Below are 13,250 nucleotides of genomic sequence, written 5' to 3' on the forward strand. Positions count from 1 at the left end.
AACACTGCAAGGACATTCCAGCACAGGGATGAGTGAGGTACAAGGAAAAGACTATATATTTACCCAGGGAGTTTAGAGTACATCCAGCTCTAGGCATGGACACAGATCACCCTCTGAGATGGGTTGTAGACATAGTCGCTGAGGAGAAGACAGTCTTTTGTGCAATTTTCTGAATCAGCAAGGGAAAGCATGATCCTTGCACTGTGGCAGATTATACTAAAGGTCTGACAAGAGTGGTGGATGATATAGGATTGGGGAGTGTGCTAGGGCAAGGCAGATGTCACAAGGTAGAACCACAGATTAATGAAAACAAATTCAGAGACAAAAAGAAACTTTAGCTTTTCCTCAAGTTCACAGGATAAAAACTCTCAGTGAAGGGGAAGAGGAAGATAAAATTCTCTGGAAAAGGACAATGCGGCTAACAAAACATTTGAGTACTGCAATAGAAAAAAGTTCTCAAACTTAGTCTTTTTTATGCAGTTATTTATATGCATAATAATTTATGACTGCCCATCTAGACAATATGTCGTACTACTGAAAAGTAGGAGGGAACACAATTGTACCGTATTGATTGTTGACCTTTGGAGGTTACGTCCTCCTGCCTATCAAATGCACTTACCTTCAGCACTTGTCTCAGACTCTGAAGGAACTTGTACAAAATGGATTTGACTGTAATGTGGGTAGATGGTGAGATAGCAAATGCACTAAAAATAATTTAAGATATATCTAGATCCAATTTTCACCTAATACAGTGAACTGAGTTTAAACTCAAAGTATCATATATATTCCTAACCTAATACTACCTTCCTAAAAAAAAACAGCCAGTACACTTCCCTTATGACAAATTCTTGTCCTTCAGCTCTGTGGTATGAAGTTTTTCATCCTAATCCACTGAGTATGCTTATCTTTTTCTATCCTTATTGCAAGCCTATAGAAAGTACATTGCTCTTAAAGTTTATTTTTCCAGTTATTTGGCCCTGTCAGTATATTCACTAATTTACTATACTATTGTTTATGACTGTATTTCAAGTTTCTGTTTGATTCTCTAAGCAAATCAAAATACTCTGTTAATCTTTGTAGTTCAGTTCTTAGATTATTGCTCAGGTGATATGCGCTCTAGCCTCCAACTAAAATGTAAGAGCTGAGAGGAATGCACCATGCCTTGACCTTCCTTTTATAGCACTGAAATTACATGACTGCACACCCCATTATGCATTCCTTTTTCTGTTAACTGATCAGGAAGACAGGCTGGAGAAAAGGACCACCCCATCACAACCCTTGACTCCTAAATTATATAAAGATCTGTCCAAAAACTAATTAGCCATTGCTAATCAAAGATAACTCCAGAAACACGATGAGGACTCAGAAGCCAGCATCCCTTATGCCCCACCAGTGATCCTGGGCAGACCACTCGGATGCACAGAGGTCCTGTGTCAAGAGTTGCTTTGAGTGCCTCTGGGTGCAGGAGTATGAGCAAATGAAGTTCATAAGAGAATGAGTTTGAATGGGTAAAATCACCTCCTTTGATGTTTAGTGAAAGGAATCACTTTCTCCTTCCTTGAGTTTTGTTACATTGATCTCCTGCTGTGCAGATTACAATGCAGTATAACAAGAGAACTCACTAACTCCTGTCGAGCACCTAGCGAGTGCTGCTGTACCACCTCAGAAGTCAGTAATTTCTGTGGATTTCAGTAACCATGAAATACAATACATGAACATACTATATCAGATAAGCTCAGGAGTGTCTGTTCCAGATGCTGCTAAGGCTAATTACTTTAGCTGCTGTATCTCATTGATGTGGCTGTCCTCCTTTTTCACTCCAGAGCAGAGTTCAAAGCTCTCTTGGGTGAATCACATAACTGGTAGAGACAGGTAGAGGGAGGACAAGCATGATTGTAAGTGAAGAAATGCAGTCTGACTCATTACATTGTGTTTGCAAAAATAACCTCTCACACTGTTCTACAAAATATAAAAAGTAATGAAATTATTCAAAGAATGAAATTACATGAAATAAAAGTCCAGTCTTAGCTCCTGTGTGCCTCTAGAGCTTTTATAGAGTCATAGAATATACTGAGTTGGAAGGGACCCATCAGGATCATAGAGTCCAACTCCTGGCCCTGTGCAGGATTCCCCATGTGCCTGGGAGTGTCATCCAAACTCTTCTTGAACTCAGATAGGCTTGGTGCTGTGACCACTTCCCCGAGGAGCCTATTCCAGTGCTCACCCACCCTCTGAGTGAAAATTTTTTTCCTAGTATCTAACCTAAACCTCTCCTGACTTAGCTTCATGCCATTCCCTCGAGTCCTGTCACTGGTCGTGAGAGACAAGAGGTTGGTACTTGTGCCTCCACTTCCTCTTGTGAGGATGTTGAAGACCATAATGAGGTCTTCCCTCAGTCTCCTCTTCTCCAGGATGAACAGACAAAGTGACCTTAGTTGCTCCTCATACGATTTCCCCTTAAGATCCTTCACCATCCTTGTGGCTCTCCTTTGGGTGCTCTCTAATAGCTTCATGTCTGCTTTATATTGTGGTGCCAAACAAAAACTGCACACAACATTCAAGGTGAGGCCGCCCCAGTGCAGAGCAGAGCAGGACAATCCCCTCCCTTGACCAGCTTGTGATGCTGTGCCTGATGTCCCCCAGGACATGGTTGGCCCTCCTGGCTGCCAGGGCACTGCTGACTCATATTCAATTTGCTGTCAGCCAGGAACAAGGACCCCCAGGTCCCTTTCCACGGTACTGCTTTTCAGCCTCTTGTTCCCTCGTCTATACACACAACCAGGGTTGCCCTGTCCCAGGTGCAGAATCCAGCCCTCGGCCTTGTTAAACTTACAATAATTGTGCTCTTCATTTGCCCTTGTACAGTTGTGGTGATATATTCATTCCACTTCTGTGCCTCCTTTTTTGCACATTATTGGTTACTGATGTACTATCACTAGCATATTTACATTCTCTCTTCCTTGGGAAGACAGTGGAGAACCTTTATTTTTTCTTGTCCAAGACAGTTTTTTATAGTATGGACTCACCTCTTGGGGTCTTGGTTGTGCCCTCCCAAAGAAACTTTCTGTCTTTGTCACACTTTCTAGTTATATTTCTCAAATTAAGAACATGGTTGGAGCCAACTGATCCTAGGAATGGACTGCCCTCTCCTGGAAAGCAGCATGAATATTCAAAATATGAGAGTTCAAGTGCATCACAAATAGCATTGCTATTATTCTAAGAATATAATGAAGTGCCATCTCTAAAAAGAAGACTGACAAGCTGTCTCAAAATGTCAATACACACACTAGAAATGTCAATACACTCAAAAAAATCATCTGCATTCATAGCTTTGGGAATAATTTTCACCCTATGTTTAACTAGTACTCTGGGCTAGATTCAAATATATATTGCACAAGACTTTCATCATCCTGCTCTTCTCCTTGCAGAGTACAGAATAGTTAGAAATAATTTTTTAACACTTCAAACTGTCTGTGGTTTGGTCACATTAGTTTCCTTTTTTAAAAAATGTATTTTTCGTTCATTTTCCCACAGAGTTAGCAAAGATACCAAAAGCCAGCCTGACTCTTATTTTTCTTCTTCAGCATCTGTTTTCTAAATTCCAATGGCCAAATTTTTATTGGTTATATTATAATAAATGTACAATGTACAGCAGAAGGGGAACAGTGGCATAAGACAGGTATTAATATAAAGTAAGTTTTCTAAGAAAATAAAACTCTAACAGTTATTACCATCATGGCAAAAGCTAAGCAGATTATGTATATCAAAGAGAACATTAATGCAACAGTTCACTTTCTAACTGAAAACCAAACTTGCAGTTTTTATCATTGAAGTATCCACTTTATACATATAATTTTATGTAATGTGCATTAGAAGATATAGCCAGGAGACTCTCATTATCTTTTTTGATTGGATAGTAGTGTACTTTCAGCAATCCTATTCTTAGAAGACTAGCAGTGGTTCCACATGAATTTTCCAAGTGTCTTGACTTCATTATCTCATAAAGATGCAAGGCTAAAACTTCTCTATTACCTGACTTACAAAGCTTTCAAAGTCAAAGCATTAAAGCATTACAAAATTAAATGTCTATATCACTCCCCTAAAAATATCACCACTCTTTCATCTTAATCACTATGCACTTAGTGCTTATGGTTTCACTCATGTTCTGCTTAATAATCTTACATGTATGTAATAACAACTGATAAAACTTTTAACTAGGTCCTTCAAAAACTTGCCTTTTTTCTATGCTGATTTTCTCCACCATTTTTACTAAAAGACTTACTCTAAATAACAAAGACCATCAGTGCATAGATATTCCTTTTTACTTCTCATATGAAAATCCTATAAAATGGAGAGGTAGAGAGAGAAAGGGAAAAAACCCAAACAACTCATATAAACAAAAAATTTTTTGAAAACCAGAAGAATTTGACAAAACGTGATTTACTCATCCAGGCAATTTTTACCATCAGTAATCACAATTCAGTAGAGAACTAGATTAGTTTAAGATTACTAATCTGATTTATTTTCATGCAAATTTTGTTCATTTCATTTTGTCTTTACGTTATTTCTATTATTCCCTGATGAGTTATTTCTCTGTTATATACTGGTTTCAATGGCATAGGCTGCATAACTTTTTAGTTTTTCTTCTATAGGCAGAAATATTTGACCTGTCAGATATTCTATAAAGGATTTTATATCTTCTTCATAAAACCTCTCTCCATGGTAGGGATATTACCATCAGTAATTAGTTTTATTAGTATTTCCCTGAGTTGTTGCAATGTCAGACTCACCTTTGCCTGTAAATTAAGCTTTCTGGTTTATCATGGTTTTGAACGTGAAACACACAAATATTTTTAACAGTTATTTTTAGAAGTTGCTGGTTGCTTTTAATATAATTAAACTTTAAAAACCCCTCCAAACCGAATTCTTTACATCAGCTATTGTATGAAAGTCACAAAATTGTTCAAAACGCTGTTTCGCTCTTAAATAGAAATTTTCTAGGATTAGCTTCCTTAAACCAGATATTCTTGCTTAGAAAAGTTTGTATTAAATCCAATCAGGAGTTTGGTGTTCTATGTGTGAGATCACTTCTATTAGTGAGAAAATCAAAATCTGTTACAAGTCCTGCTTTTCTTAGAAAATTAATGAAAAAAAAAGAGTTTAAAGCAACATTGAAATAATTCTAGATGATGTGTAATTCCAGGATCACATTAAAAGTGTTGATCTCTGAATATTTATTATAAAATGGAATTGGTTAGCAAGATCAGATTTCAGTACTCTGAATAAGCCTATACAAAAAGATTTTCTTCAAAGTAAATAATATGCTCTTACAGTGTGTATGAACCAACCTGCTCTATCTCACCCCTGTAGATCTCTTGATTCTTCTGCTACCACCTTTATTGTCCTAACCTATTTTTATAGCTGCCATGGCTGTAAAAATTATATGAACTTGAAGGCACAAGTAGCACTTACGTGCACAAAACTTCTTAATTTTTTCAACTATAATAGTTGATCTAACAGAAAAATATTAACCCCACCTATAAATCTTGTCTTGCCCATGTTCTTAGATCATGATCACAGCATGAATAAGCAAATAAAAAACCTGTTTCACCTTTATTTGCATGCAGTGGAACTCTGAGAATAAGCTGTGCTTCTATGTACATTTTTTACTCCTATAACCCTGTCTTTATCAATGTGTTTACTGATGTGGTTTGGCTAGCTAAGCTTTCTAAAGGAGATCTAGCCTTAGCCTACCTATGACTTTTTGCTTAAGATGTACATAGATAAATTGCTACTCTGACCACTAAAAGTGTGTACCATGAAAGTGGATGAAAAAACCCGGTTTTTGCTCAGTGTGAGGAACAATTTGTTCCACAAGCCACACAGCTGAGCTGTTGAATTTTAAATAGTTTTCTGATCCAGCTGCACACTATATTTGCCAAGCATATTATCGTAGCAATACCAAATATCCTTAACTCTGAATAAAAGCCTAGATGATGCTTTAATAGTAACCCTCTTTCCTCCCTTCTTTTAGCAGTAGGTAAAGTTGTTGAAAGAAAAGACATTTTTCAAACATAGGTAATAGTTTATCTCCCTGTGTAAAGGGTGATTAAAGCTAGAATGCTTTCTGGAAGGATTCTCAAGATGGACAGCTAAATTAATTTCTAGTTCACTAGATCTAGCTGGCTTGTTTTGCATTGTTAGTGTGAAACCTGGGTGCAGAATAGAAATCACATTTGCACAATGTTTTTGAACATCAAGACCTCTTTCACAGGGTACATAAGTATGCATTGAATTTGCAAATGTAGGGCTAAACCTTAAAAAGGCATTTGCAAGTCCCCAAATCTGCAAGTATTGCAGATGATTGAGGAGCCACACTGCTTTCTTTACTGTTTTCTGAGTGCTCTGTCCCTGGATGTGTTCTCGCACATGGAGGTTTAATTGCAGGGAAAGAGGAAAGGGACATTTTCTGTAACTGTCTCCCATCTATAGGTAGACAGGTCTCTCCTCCTTTCACAACAAGCAGCCAATTTAGATCCTTTTTTACACAAATACCTTCTCCTAGTATCTGTAGATGAGAAAAGACAAAGCTAAAGGTTATATTTTTCAGATTTCTCCAGGAAAAAAAGCATAATGACTCAAGAAATAAATCTGCATAACCTGACAGTCTGAAACCCCAGAAGTAGAGGAGAGGCCAGACGAGAACCTGGGCAACAGCTGCACAGAGGACAGAGGATCGTGGTGCTGAGAAGCTGTTTGCTAACTCATCAGGGAAGAACGTGGCATGACATTACATCAGAAAATGGAGGAGAATAAAAATAGTTCATTACAGCATGGGTTGGCCAGCATCTCCTAATATAAAGGGCAGTAGCTTCTGCTGTAGGAATTTAATGTCAAATAAAGTTGTTTCCAAGGAAAATAAGACTGCTATTAAAAGAGACTATATCCAACAGTGTGTATTCTAAAGTGGTTTTAGAGGTGAAACTGTCAGCTCTTGTGATTTCCTAAAAACACATGCTTTACAGGAAAGAGAGTACTAAATTTATTAATTTTTTTTTTTCCTAGAAAGTTGCCAACAACATGAGCTAAGTTTCAGATTTGCTGGAGAGCAGGAGCTGGGGGTGCTTGAGATCATTTTAGGTTGTGTTAGAACTGGACAAATGATATATTGTCTTCATTTTGCCAGACATTGTTAGCTCCTACTTTTGTTCTGAGCTGACTGCTGACAGTTTGTTTAAATTAAATGTATGTTTTCATCATATTTGTTTGATATTTATTTATGCTAGTGAATTTCAGCCACTGACAAATGATCTGTGACATCATATGCAGCTGATCACTGCCACATCTGTCAGGAAGAAAGGAGAGGTTTGGGTGGGACCAATCCTCAGATGAAGAGGAATAAGATTTCCCTCAAAGTCAAGCTTAGTTTAGGACAGAAAAATAAATTGCGACACAGTACCTGAGAAATATGGAAGAAACAAGGTAAATGTAGGGCTATGTAGTCCATACATTTTACATGTAAGATATTGTCCAACATTGTAGCTTGTTTGTTCTTATGTACAGTTTTGACATTTACTTTAAACCAAATAAAATGTACTAATAGACGTCACAGCAGATTTTTATCTCTTTGCTCAGTGAAATGTCTCCACAAAATGAGTAAGTTTTTCCCAAGGGCTGTAAGAGGCAATTGCGCCAGTTCTCCCTGTGCCAGTCCAGCTCCCAGCCTGGCACCACGCAGGGAAAGTCACATTAGACGTAAGCATAGAAAAAAAATCAGGAAAAAGGTCCTTGTTGATGATGCATTTGTGCATCTGTGGGAGTAAAGATCAAAGGCAGTCATGTGTCCTGAACTTTCAGTTTCTTCACTGAATGAAACTGTATTTGCAGATTTTTCTCTACAGAAATGTCTCTGACCTTGGACTCTCCCGCAGAGCTGGATGATAGGTTGGTCTGGGGAGGCATCAGGAGGTGCAGAGGAGAGCGATGCCTGAGTTATGGCATGGGTGCAAGATGGAGATAAATAAGCTGCTGTTTCCTCATTTCCCTGTCCTGTAGCTGTCAGGCATCACCAGCCCTGACTGTCCCTGCCCAGCTACACAGGGCTGCCCCATGGCCCGGGACACCATGTCAGCCCCTGGGACCATCAGCCCCTGCTCCAGTGATGCCACAGCAGGGCTGGTCTCCATCTCTTCACAGCCCTGATCGACCATGGGCCCCACAAACCCAGGCCTACCTGTGTGGCTTCAACCCATCCCCAGGGATGTGCTAAATGCCCAGGGCTGGGGCTGTCCTGCTGACCCCCAGCTGCTCAGTCCTTGTTGGGGCGGGATGGGCCCTGGCTGCCAGGCCCAGCCCTGACAGACCCATGGGGAGTTCCTTAGGGAGCAAAACGGTTTTCTCCATGGTCCTTGCCGTCAGGAAAGGATTTTCACCTTCCTGTTTGATCCCCTGCTCCCACCTTGGTTGTCTTCAGGTAGTGATCCCTGCACTGGGGAGGGTGCCACAGGCAATGCACTAGAAATGCCTGTCTCATTCGGGTGGAGCCCACACGGTCACCACTCAGGTCCCCAGCACAGCCTTCTCCTGGCTGAGCAGAGACCAGCACAGCCTGCAGGAGCTGCCACACTCTACATTCAGCCCTGTAGTACTTACTCTGTCTCCAGCCTTGTCTAAGCATTCTTCACAGCAGGAGTAAGATGTGAAGTAATCCTGGGACAGGCTTTTTTATGAACTAAATTTGTGAAAGTGAGCCCTTTGCCCAGTGTTTACTATCTGCCAGGAGGGTATATATCACCATGGTATATATCAGCAGGTCTCTGGCTTTGTCTGCAGCTACAATGAAAGTGCTCAAGGACCACTTGTGGGAGAAGGATAAACAAGAATAACACTGTAAACATCAGGGATGTATCCCTTGTAGCATTGCTTGCGTGAATGCTCAGGTGGGATAAGGAGCAGCCTGGCCAGTACAGCTGGAGCACAACTGAAGGAATCAAGTCTCGGGCCACATGCCACAGGAGTGGCCATAAGACTGTGGCTTGGTAGAGGGCTATAAGACACAACATTCATCTCAATAATGTCAGCTCAGATACTAGTTCTCAAACACCTTTTTGAGGAACTATGGTCATACATCTACTTGCTTTAACAATGCTAACTTTTACATTAATATGTAATCCATATGTATAATTTATATGAATATTAATTAATGTGTATTATTTATATGTGTTTTACTTGAGATGTTCTGGATATAGTTAAAACTTAGTATTGCATCCAGTTGTCTAAATGCATTTAAGAAAAGCTTGCCATTATATTTGCTATATTATGTAAACATAACCCATCCATGCAGAGGAACTAGTAGGAAATATTAGGCTTGTACTGTTCTGGCTTATTTTTGGCAACTCTGCTATTCTATTTGATGCCTTGTTAATTTCCCACATACTTTAAGATATCTTATGAAAGAACTGTACTAAGGCAAAAACCTTTAGGTTAGACATAGAAAAACCTTAACAGTAAGGATAGTTTTTAGCTGCTTTCCTGGGAAGGGTGTCCTGGGAGGTTTTTAGCCTGTGGTTGGTTGTTCAAGCAGCAGTCACGAAGGATGTGGTAGACTTGATTCTGTTTGAGGGAAGGGAGACCAATTAGGTGTCTTCTGGGGACCCGTTTCCAGCCCCTCAATTGGTATAGTTAAGGGCACAAATTCACACTTTGTGTGTATGCAGTACATTTCGAATTAAAGGCTCAGTTGTTTGTATCCACATGCTGTGGAAGAAAATATGGGACCAAACACTTGCAGGATGAAGTGAGTTCTAGGCCTATGCCTCAAACCTTCCCCAAAGGTAGAAAACTATAAAGATCTTCAGTTTTGGAAGGATTTAGGCCTGGACAATCAGCTGTTTATGACTATGGACAAGAACATGTTTCCTCTGAGTATACGCCATTGCAATACTCAGTCCCTTGGGTGGGTCTCATTCATATACCAATATGTGAGGGTCATATAGACTAAAATGAGTATCAGTCTCTTATTTATCAAAGTCATTTAAGTCAAGATGTTTTTCTGAGCATTTTATTATCTGATAATCCATTAATGGACTATTCCAAGTAAGGAGCTTTCAGCAGTGCTGGGAGAATGCTGGTAATGCCTGTGGTGCTGGTGCTGCAAAGCTGGGTGCATGAGAGCCTGAGGCAGGAGACCAGCTGCTGGGTGGGAGCTAGAGCCCAGTTTAGTGGACGCCAGCAGGACATAAACTCTCCTTCATCAGCTTCAGAACTGGCAGAGGCAAGGGATCAGGCCTAAACAAGTCTGACTTGCATTTCTCATCATAGCTGGGGGGCACTCCAGCTGAAAAAAACTGAACTGTCAAGGTGAGGCAACTCCAGAAGTTGCAATTATGTTGTGAAAAGCAGGGGCAAATCAACTGGGGGCAGGGGAAGCTGTCACTTGCATGAAATGATGTTGCTTCTAGGCTCCTACTGAAGATGTTTTCAGAAAGGAGATTTCTATGTGTTCCCAGAGTGATTTGAAAGAGAATTTCCTTCTTTCTTTGAAGAGAGTTATTCTGAACAGTCAGTCTTCCGGGGGCAAGGATTCAGTGCGCTGTATTCTTCCCAAAGGAAACTGAAGTGCTCTAAGAGATGGCCCACGGCACTGAATTGAAGCCTGCCAGCCAAGCAGGGCATGTAGATATAACCAAGGTGGGTAATGGGCACAGTGTTGTGGGAATGTGAGTATTTCAAGAACCACAGAATCACAAAATATTCTGAGTTGGAAGGGACACACAAGGATCATTGAATCCAACTCTGAAATGAATAATCTGGAGTACTGGAAATGCAATATTTCCTCTTTTCATGTCTACAAACTGTGAGAAGTATATCAGTGGAGAAGGAACAAGAAGGTACAAAAGCCATCCTACAGAAAAAGGAGGATTATTCCCATTGGTTATGAAGAGTTGCACTACATCTGTTTTGAGGAATTGTTTAGGTGTCACAAATCTAATTCACAGAATTAGAAGAAAAAGACAACAAAAAGGATTATCAGTTCAACCATCATGACATAAGAACATGTACAGATCCAAAATGTCTGTCAGATATTTATCAAACCTGTTCCTGAAACTTCTAGTTGTGAAGATCCCACAACCTCTCCAAACAAAATTTCAGGTCTTCCCTGAGTCCCCCTTTCTCCAAGCTAAGAAACCCCAGCTCATCAGTGTGACCTCATCAGTGCCAAGTAGAGGGCAATTAAAAATTTTTCAAGGCCTGTTTAAAAGCCCTCTGAAGTCATCAGAAATATTTATATTTGTAATGCTGGGGCCCGAAGAACAGACCCTGGGCCAAAGTTGACCTATAGATGAATCTTTCAACCTAATATTATATTTAGCCTAGTATTGTATTCAGCCATATATGTACTTATTAACCAAGATGCTGTATTAGCCTTACTAATACTTTAAGAGTACACATTTATGCTTGTTAGCCCAGCATATTATTAATAATTAGTAAGGCTTGTATGTTATAAATATGTCTTTCTTTTCAGCCAAGGCCATGAGAGCAGTAGGCCTCAGATGGCCACAGCTGGTTCATCTTTGAGATACAAATGAATCCATAGTTCTATATTTAGAGACTAGTCAAAGCCATGAGGGCATTTGACAGTAGTTGATCCAAACTGATTCCTGATTTTCCCCTGGCCCTGGCCAGGCTGCAGGGGAAAACCAAGGAGAGAAGAAAGCCAGATTGTTTTTCCACACCCATCGAGTGATGTAAGCTGGTTTGTTTAACACTATATAAGCTGGACCCTCTCACAGCAAAGATGGAGGCTTCACCCTACGAGTGGGCGCACTGTATAGGATTTCCCAGTTACTGGGAAGAGGTTCTCCAATCCTTCACTGTGATACGGGCCTCTCCAGCTGAAGTGCAGTCTGCATGATGGCAATGGATTACTTAGGGTAACTGATGATGTATCTCTGTTTTAATCACTTTAAGATAGTCTTTGTAGTAATTATTAGATGCATTGCTAAGTGTATCCTTTCATAAGCCACTGCTTCTTTTGTAATTCTTTACTGTTTTGCACTATAGTAAACTTACACACTTATTCTTTAAAGTTAGTGTCTATGTTCCTTCAATCTATCCTCATTTCCAGGGCAAAACAGATTGGCAAAACTATTCCACTGACAGAATTTACTGAATCAGTGTCTTGAAGTGTCTCTGTGAATAACTGACAAGTCTTCAGAAGTTCAACACTTAAAGAAAATACACACTCCAAGCCAGTGCAGCACAGCTGCATGGTGTTCCCTAGTAAAAGTGTAGAATGAGCAAGCATGTACAAATCTCTCCTTCTCCAAGCTGAAAGCATAATGAAAGTATTTTATAATTTGACACTTGACATTCAAATACGTTTTTTTTGTTTTCATTACTGCGCAGCTCTATATCTGTTTTTTTCAAATTAAGAACATTATTTTGAACTTACCTCTCACTTATTTGTTTATTCATATTTATTTTCCTTTTCAAGGGAGTAATTTCTTCTCCTTTTGATTTTTCTAATTTTGATGAAATCTGTGCTAATTTCTCACAAAATTTGTAGAGTGTTTTCCTCCAAATAGATGTCCATATTTTTATTTGTTTCCCAGTATCTTATAGTGATAATACTACATTTGGCTTTTCCCCCCTCACTCTTTCTCATTCCACACTTGCATGCAGTCTTTTCTACAAAGAGTATTGCTTTGGGAAAATAAAACTTTTGAACCTATTAACATTACATGAGTTCAAACCAATAAACTTTAAACATCTTGTATTGAGATAGGAAGGAAAAGGGGAATCTGAGAAAGAAAATCAAAGCATATTTGAATAAAACAAATTTCCTTGTAAGTTAGTACTGTGATATGAGCAAGCTTGTGGACAAACATTGCTTGACAATGTATCAAGAGCGTGTACTGACATCTTTGCTTGTGCTGGGAGTTTAATGTCACCCACTTTTTAAAAAAACTATCATGTGCTGCACCCTTCTGGACATTACCAGGACAGCACATTCTCCAGAAAACTGCACAGAACATCAGGTAGGCATAGTTTTCATGAGCAAAGATGTGATTTCATTTATTGCTAATAGAAAATTGGCATAAAATATCTCTGATTTTGATTGTTCTAATATTTAAATTAAATCCAACAGAAAAGGCTTGCCATGCTATTTACTGTCAGATCTAGAGTAGTTTCAGACTTCTGCATCTACAGTCTATGGCATTTGCTACCTGAGGACAGAGCAAGTAACA

This window comes from Chiroxiphia lanceolata, chromosome 3 (genome assembly GCF_009829145.1).
Source record: "Chiroxiphia lanceolata isolate bChiLan1 chromosome 3, bChiLan1.pri, whole genome shotgun sequence".
NCBI classification, from domain to species: Eukaryota; Metazoa; Chordata; class Aves; order Passeriformes; family Pipridae; genus Chiroxiphia; species Chiroxiphia lanceolata.